Source organism: Taudactylus pleione, unplaced genomic scaffold (assembly GCF_031769625.1).
Source record: "Taudactylus pleione unplaced genomic scaffold, aTauple2 ptg000025l, whole genome shotgun sequence".
NCBI lineage: Eukaryota > Metazoa > Chordata > Amphibia > Anura > Myobatrachidae > Taudactylus > Taudactylus pleione.
In genome coordinates this window covers 9,678,404-9,687,519 of record NW_028284427.1, presented here as the reverse complement: position 1 = coordinate 9,687,519, position 9,116 = coordinate 9,678,404, and the positions used below count along the sequence as shown (strand labels likewise).

General features: G+C 42.7%; 2 pseudogenes; one reads left to right on the top strand and one right to left on the bottom strand.

Moving 5' to 3' along the window:
- The first annotated feature begins 444 nt into the window (after positions 1–444).
- Positions 445–563, top strand: LOC148539652 (5S ribosomal RNA; annotated as a pseudogene).
- A 5,513-nt stretch (positions 564–6,076) lies between these two features.
- Positions 6,077–6,195, bottom strand: LOC148539651 (5S ribosomal RNA; annotated as a pseudogene).
- Positions 6,196–9,116: the final 2,921 nt, after the last annotated feature.

Below are 9,116 nucleotides of genomic sequence, written 5' to 3'. Positions count from 1 at the left end.
CATTATAGTGAACATAGACGCTCGTTGGCTACTCTTACCTATAAAGCGATTGACCAGGTACCCATGTCCAAGAGAGGAAGAGACAGAGACAAGCAACTTTTGCAGCTGGAAACACGCTGGATACATAAGATGGACACTGTTGCCCCTTTTGGACTCAATGAGACTGTTTCCTTTGATTATTCTGTCTCATTTCACTATACTGTTATGCTATTGTTCATCATTTTTCATTTTTTATCTTTTACTTTGCTTATAGTTCATTTTTTTTCTCTCATGATCAGTATCCCTCATGATTGAGGTTTTGTACACCGTGATGTACAGCATATACAGTTCATTCTTTTACCCTCACGTTTATCATGCTCATGAAAGTATTGCAGAAACCCATACTAGGTTATCGGGAGGCCACCGTTGGATCATTAAGTATACTGTGACACTTCAATTCCAGCTACTTACAACCATACAGCACTGGATGTGCCCGATCTCGTTCGATCTTGGAAACTATACAGTGTCTGGCCTGGTTAGTACAAGGAATGGAGACCTCCTTGGAATGCCAGGTGCTGCAAGTCAAATATACAGCATTCCACAGTCTTAATTCAACCCTTCCAATGGTCGCCACCGCAACCATCGGCGACTGCTTTAACCTTCTTTGGTCCATTTGTCTATTACATATTCCATTCTATTTTTCAGTTTTGGAATTTTCCATTTATTTGACATTGCTACATCACCCATTTATTTCATGACATGAGAGTGTGGTTAGAGTGTGTCTTCCATAGGCTCACCACGACTCCCAGTTTATTCCAAATGGATTCATCATATTATAGTTTTTGGCATATGATACTTTAGCTATTAGGTGTTCTGATATTCATTTACCATCACAGTGAACACCTGAGATAGTCTGATACTATCCCCTTCATATAGGCATATACATTTTCACTATTTCTGCATGCGACCTGCATGCTTTTGTATATGTTTACTGTCCCAGTATCACTAGGTACAGTCCATTTCCTATGTTGGGATCAGGTGTTGATCATTTGTTCTTCACCTCCCCTTCATTTACTTTCATTTGTTTCCCCCATGTTCTTCCCTTTGTTCCTCTTTTTTCCATCCCCCGGTGTATCTCACTCCTATCTCTATTGTTGCACTGTTTATTGATTCTGTTCTAGCCCTCATTATTCTGTAATTTGTTTATGTTCACAGGATTGTATGATGTCACGATTTTCATGGCTGCACACTTCTCCCACTGGTCTGAGTGTCTGATACTCGGTGGAGTGATGACAGTAAGCGTCATCATGCATGCTGGAGTGTACTGGACGCATGCCGATGACGTCATCTGCCGGGTGGCGCCGACCAGGATGTGGAGGAAAAGCTGGGCTGTAACAAACTGCCATGTTTGTATAAAGGTACATGTTTTCTTGTTCACACTGAGTTCTTGATAAAAGTCTGAGCGACTGAAACATTGAGCGAACATGCCTTTGGTTGGCGTCATTCTTTGTTACAAGTCCCGTGAGTGCTGCTGTTCAGTATATAGTACATATATATACTGAAGTGCCCAAAGTTATGGGATAGCAGCATGTAAAGGTAAGGGTAGATGGTGCCACTGTACTGTGTCACCTTGGAAATGTCCAGACCTGCATCAGTTGTAATCTTACATCTCATGAGTCAGTTTGAACACCTACTAGGCAAAAGCGACATCAATTATCTGAGTTCGAATGGAGCTTGATAGTGGGTGACCGACGGATGGGACATTCTATTTACGAAGATGTGCAGACATACCTCGATCTACGGTGTCACGTGTGTACCTGGATGACTCATGGAGACATTACCACCCACTGTGGACAGTGCAGTGGCCAACCACGGGTGCTTAATTATTGTGTCCAGTATCATCTAGTCAGAATTATCTGTGGTAACAGACAAGCAACACTGGCTTAAATCACATCCACACTCGATGCAGAAGGTACCAGGCGAATTTTGAGCAGGTCAGTGCAGTGTTTTATAGCTTACATTGGATATGAGAGCAGAAAACCCACCAGAGTGCCCCTGCTAACACTACAACACCAGACACAGCTCCTCACCTGTGATCATGACGTCGCTAATTGGACTCTGGAGGACTGGCAACATGTGGCTTGGTCTTATGAGTCATGGTTCCAGTTGTTTCAGGCTGTTAGTAGGGTTCGGGTGTGGTGCAGACTCCATGAGGCCATGGGTCCCAGTTGTCAACAAGACACTGTGCAGGCTGGTGGTGGTTCCATAATGAATGGTGTGTCCACATGGCATGGGTTGGGTTCACCTGAACAAATCATTAACTGGTAACTGTTGCATTGCATTGCTTGAGGACCATTTGCATCCTTTCATGGACTTCATGCACCCCCACAATGATGAAATATTCCAGCAGGATAATGCATCGTCATTGATCCCAAGTTGTCAGAATTGGTTTAGAGGCAGTGGTGTAACTAGGGTATTTGGAGCCCCCCCCACACTATCTGCCCGGCAGCAAGGTGGGAGGTGCAGTCATGCTGCCGTCAACCCCCCACCAGCACCGCACTACTTACCTCATGAGAATGGCATCTCTCCTCACTGAAGCTGGGAAGAGGCATGGCCATGGTCCGTGGATGTCACCATAGCCACGCCTCCTACCAGCTTCTCTTAGGGAGAGACGTATCAGAGGAGGGGGCCTGCAGCGCTGATGATCCAGCCCATGCAGCAAACTGCTTCCTAGTCACAGGTTGAACTGTGCCTGTGACTATAAAGTAGTCTGCAGAAGGGATCGTCAGCGGCTTCCCACCTTGAAATGCCGCTGAGATGGGCTGGGTACAGGGGGAGATGGGCCCCGAAGGTGCTGCAAGCTCCATAGCAATGGCACTCCCTGCACCCACAGTAGTTAGGCTCCTAGTAGTGATGGTCATCTCCATCCGACAACCACACTACTTAGTTTAATGTTATCTCACTAGAATATGCACACGAGAAACCTAGAGAAATGTAGCTTTCTGTGAGTTAGTTTGTCGCAAGTTCCCGCCGACTCCAGATTGCAGTAGAATATTCGCGAGTAGAAGTTTTGAGGACACAGATGAAAATATATACAAGAGTATACTGTATAATGTTGTAAAAGTCTATATGGACAAATATGTAGCAGTAAATTAATTTCTTTGTAACCACAACATATATTTGTCTTCATTCAATTAATTTGTGGTATTTACATCAAATATCCAGATGTTTATTAGTCCTTGGTAGCCAGGTTCAACGTCAGTCTCTCATTAAAAAAGGTATTCACCAAGTTAAAAATAGGACTACAGTTCAATAGTACAGTATACGGTGCCATACTCCATTAATTTATAATAAGCTCCAAATCACTGGCTTTAAATGTGAAAACTGCTATAATGTTGCCAGCAGCAGTGTCAGTTATGCATTACCAAGTATCTCCAGAAGCTGGGAGCCAACTGCAAGCTAATATCAGGTGCCACAGTCAGATGTTTGTGAAAGGCAGTCTAATATCTCCTAGGGTCCTGCCAGCTAGATATGTCCCCGGTGGCTTGATAGATGCGGGTTGCCGTTAGATCACTGAATATCATGGACACGTTATATGTTCCTGGATCTCCATAGCCACCAGCTGGCAGTCACACTATTTTTGGTGCTAGCTGGACCCCGTGGGGTCCTGCACTGCGGACAGAGAAATTTTCCGGAGAATTTTGGGGTTGGATCCGAATCTAACAGCACAGAGAACAGCAAACCAGATGCTGTGTCTACAATAGTTGTGCTTCCTCCAACGGACTTATCTTATCTTTTGTAGTAAATATTCACCAAAACAATACTTTTAAAGTACATATTTGTAACTAATCGACCCAGCAAATGTTTTGAACATAGATATTAGCCATATAAAGAAGATGAGCTTGAAAAAGTCCAAAGTGACGAAACTAGTTGCTGCCTTGCTTACCTTCACGTTGTCCAGACTGAGCTCAAGAGGCTTTCCTTCCCATCAAAGACCACGAATTGAGGTTTGAGATTCACTAAGATGCAATGTATCTGCTGATCTTGGCACACTGCACGCCTTAGTGCTAACTGCTACAGCACTTGGTACCAATACTATAGCTGTGGGATGAGCTGCGGGACATTTGAGGTCTGAGACAGAACCTACACAGAGAGCTGCCGCAGAGAGCTACAACAACACAGGATCACTAACAAAGTCTTTTGGTGTTGGAAGGAATTTATTAAAGCAGCCGGTGCTTGTGCTATGAAACTAAGAGGAAAGTAACTCTCATATGTTACACACAGACATTAAGCATGCCATTGACATTTTACATGATCCTCCATTTCTCCTTATCCAGTCTACACTCATAGATATCATTTGCCTCATTTATATATATATATATATATATATATATATATATATATATTGAGAAAGGGAGTTATTGACTGTGGGCGACCAACCTGCTAGTAATGCATGGTGATATAAATAAATATATACAAAGTGCTAAGTGCTAACGTGCTTAAAAATCAACCTGGGCAAAGAATTAAAATCATAAAGTGCTTTGTGCTTAAAGCAGCCTAAACAAATGAAGTGCTTAGTGCAATATAATTGATTTTAGCAGCATAAATAAATACAGTGATAAGAGAAGGCTAATACCATAAAAAATATATTTAATAGAATTTGACAAAAATAAGATATACACAATAAAAATAGACACTGTGGTTCCTAATCAGGAGTGACCACCAGAGGCAATAAATAAGCGATAAAAAATAAATCAATTTCAGAGGTAAAAGAAGAGTTTAGCTTATCTGAAAAAATGGATTTGAGAGGGTCTGGATGTAAGTCTCAAGGGCAAATAATAAGGTCCCAACGTGTTTCGTCCGTTGACTTCTTCCTGGGGATGAAAGTTGAAGAATGGTGATCACCTATTTATACACCTTCTCCACCTTCTATTGGGGACTAACAACTTCCGGGTCACAGTTCAAATGTGCATCCGGGTTAAATTACACGAGCTATAAACTGACTCAGAACTTTAAGGGGGCACCTAATATCTGGGCGTCTTTAATATGTAATAGCCATGGCGCTTAAAACCGCTTCTTTAAAGCCTTTTATTTCAGCCATTAGGTTATGGAATGGTTATATGCCTCCGCCCTGTCATACGTCTGCTTCCGCCAGGCTCTTGACATCATGTCCGGTCAGATGTCCCACTCCGGGATTGGCTGGTGTGCGCGTCCTATCCTCCATTGGCCTGCGTCATATCCGGTCATGTGCCTTGCCGCCAAGTATCATTGCGCTACCGTCCTCCCTCTTGCGTGATTGCGTCATACGTCCATGTGACGCGGTCACATGTACGGCTCCACACTTCCTCCGACCATGTTTCATTGTTGTGCGGTTCAATTCCTGCACATTCGCCAACACCTGTGGGAAAAAATAGATAATTTCCGCCCTTAGTTGCCGTCACTGCTGACCATCAGTTTTGGTGCCTTTCAGTCATATTGGGATGGGTCTAGAAATAAATAAAGGCAATGATAAATGAGCGGATCCATACGCTTGTGCATGGAGCTGTCCACCACTAATAAAATTTTTTTTTATACTTATTGCAAATCATCATATATTATGAATGAATATTGTATATGCCAGCCATAAAGAATTAGATATGCAAGTTTAAAAGAAAACGTTAGTACTTAATAAGGCTAAAATACAGCTAATAGATGCCTAACATAAATGATAAGTCATCACTAGGGTAATCATAGGTGTAGATTAAACTGAAACAGTTAGTAATTTTAACCCTTCTTGTTTCAATTGGGAGGAGAATGAAACTAATGATAATTGGGTCAGAAAGTACATGTAAAGGCTAATAGGGAAAGCTCCTCTTGTTAGAATTCACACGGTATTTAATTTTCCAAGTTTATAAAATGATAAGAATTTCTTTCTGGGATGAAGGTTTCTGATTAGTTGATACATAAAGTCCTTTCTTTGCTTCTTCTTCTTCTTTCTATTTCCTCTCTCTTCTTCTCTTTTTGTCTGTTTCATCTTTTCATTTTCATGTGAGACTGGATTACGGTTTTCAGGTAAGTGCCTTCATGTGCTGGTAGAAGGAAAGCCTGGGAACTGTTTATACTACAACACCTGCTATTCTCAGGAGGTCCCCCATCCCAGGACTAACCAAGCCCAGTTGTGTATAGCTTCCAAGATCAGACGAGATTGGGCACTTGCACACTGGTATGGTAGTAGATATTTACCCGGCTCCTCACCGTTAAATCTTCACATGGAATAAAATGAAGGAAAAAACACATCTACTACACCTGGTATTCCTTGGGGGTCCCCCTCCCAAGTACTAACCAGGCACAATTCAAATTACCCCATTTGGGCACCCATCTATAGATGGGAAATTATGTTATAGTAGTAGAAGAAACCGATTTGGTACATCTCAGGACTTCTTCATGGAGGAATGGTGCAATCTCATAGTAGTCATTGAAACCTTTGGGGACCATTGTATCAAGAGTGAAAATCCAGTACATCTCGCGTTTAGACAGGAGGTTTCCTAGGTCACCCCCTCTTTCACTCAACTTGCCGTGTTCAATCGCCTTGAAGTTCAGGTCTTCCGGATTGGAATTGTGTTTCTCAGAGAAATGTTTAGACACCGCATGGCCTTCCACTTTATTCTTGATATTCCTAATATGCTCTTGGACACGTATTTTTAATGTTCTTTTGGTTTTGCCAACATATTTTAGTCCGCAAGTGCACTCCAACAAATAGATGACAGATGTGGAATTACAGTTCATAAAACTTTTTATGGGGAACTCTTTGGAACCTGCTGAATTTAAAAAAGATTTACGCGTGGGATTTAAGTATTTGCATATATTGCACCTTCCGCACTTATAGCTATCCTTGCAGCTTCAGATAAGCTAAACTCTTCTTTTACCTCTGAAATTGATTTTATTTTTTATCGCTTATTTATTGCCTCTGGTGGTCACTCCTGATTAGGAACCACAGTGTCTATTTTTATTGTGTATATCTTATTTTTGTCAAATTCTATTAAATATATTTTTTATGCTATTAGCCTTCTCTTATCACTGTATTTGTTTATGCTGCTAAAATCAATTATATTGCACTAAGCACTTCATTTGTTTAGGCTGCTTTAAGCACAAAGCACTTTATGATTTTAATTCTTTGCCCAGGTTGATTTTTAAGCACGTTAGCACTTAGCACTTTGTATATATTTATTTATATCACTATGCATTACTAGCAGGTTGGTCGCCCACAGTCAATAACTCCCTTTCTCAATTTGATTGGTAGTGTATTCACCAACACTACAGACTACTGACATAGGAGCAGACGCCCCAGGTCTAAGCCTTGGCTTTTACCTGCATTTGCATAATACACCAGCAGTTTATATATTGGTTTAGGTTCTGGCGCCGAATTCATTTATTTGCGTAAATATATATATATATATATATATATATATATATATATATATACACATCTGGACCTTTATTCACTACCATTTTGTATGGTTCCTATTTCGTGTTGTATGTATGGTTTATGTGTCTTTATTTTTATATGTTAGTTCATTGTAGGATCAGCAGCGCTGATGGGAAGCAATCGGGAAGCCGACTGCCTAAATACCGGCAGCCGGCTTCCCGACTGTCATATCCCGGCAAGGGTGAAATGCCGGGCGTCTAGATGTAGACGCCCGCATTTCCCCGACACCGGGAGACCGGCGCCCGGCATCCCGATCGTAGTGATGCCGGGCGCCGCGAGCGGACAGCCGCGCGGGGGGGAGGGTTAGGTTTAGGGCTCCCGGGGGGGACTTAGGGTTAGGCACCCCCCCGGGAGGGTTAGGGTTAGGCTAGGGGGAGGGAGGGTTAGGGTTAGGCACACCCGGGGGGGACTTAGGGTTAGGCACCCCCCCGGGGGACTTAGGTTTAGGCAGCGGGGAAGGGGGTGGTTAGGGTTAGGCACTTAGGGGGGAAGTTAGGGTTAGGCCCTAAGGAGGGTTAGGGTTAGGGGGGTTAGGTTAGGTTAATAGATACTCACCTATCCACGATCGGGATTTCCAGAGCTGTCGGGCTTCCGCTGCTTGGAACTCTGCTGATGTCGGGCTGCCGCTGACGGGAATCGAACCGTATTTCATACCCATTCCGCGCTGATTCCAGGTATATTCCAGACTAAACACAGATACATTTTTGTAGTGACTAGTCAGTTGTTTTTACTGTGTAGCAAAATATCTTTATTGTTACAATAAATTATTCTACTGTGCCAATTGGTGGCTGTTTCTATCCAGCGCAGTTTTTTTCTTTTTCTTTTTAATGTTTTTCTTTTTGATATAAGGAAGATATAAAATAATGTACTTGAGATGCAATTTTATATATCTATTATGTACCAGGTATGATTCCTGCAATATAGCTGCAAAATTACAATGACAATTCGTTAAGACAAAAACATCCCTGTAAAAATGCTCTAAACAATGGGCATGGTTATAAGATTAAAATGCTTCAAAGTCCTACCGGTCTTAAAGGAATAAGGAGAGTAAGGTAACTTCAGAATTGACTTTATTATATTATACATTGGTATGCTCAAGCCACAGGCATTATAAGCGGAGACCTGTGTACAGCACCCATCTCCCCACCCCACCCCACCGCCTTTTTGCCAGTGCCACCATTTTCCCATCTATGTATTTGGAAATAAAGCGCATGCACAGAGGACTGCCCAGTGCCAGAGTTTCGATGTCCTTTGTGCAGATACCATCTTTCAGAATATATCATTGGAAACATGGTGCTACAAGCAGAAGATAATGGCGGGGCCACTGCATGGCTCAGTGTGTCTGTTCTGGGTGTACTGTAGTGTGTCTGTTCTGGGCGTAGTGTAGTGTGTCTGTTCTGGGTGTACTGTAGTGTGTCTGTTCTGTGTGTAGTGTAGTGTGTCTGTTCTGGGTGTACTGTAGTGTGTCTGTTCTGGGTGTAGTGTAGTGTGTGTCCAGGGGCTGGCTGGCAACTTTGGGCAAATGCATGCAGGCGGCCCTGGCAGAGGAGTAGCGTGTAGCCAGGGTGCTCAAAAGAACGTGCGTGCTACGGCGCCCCCCCCCTCACATGTTCTAGGGAGGAGGCAGGTCCATATGGGATTAATGTAAAGGTAAAAATAAAGATATGGGGCA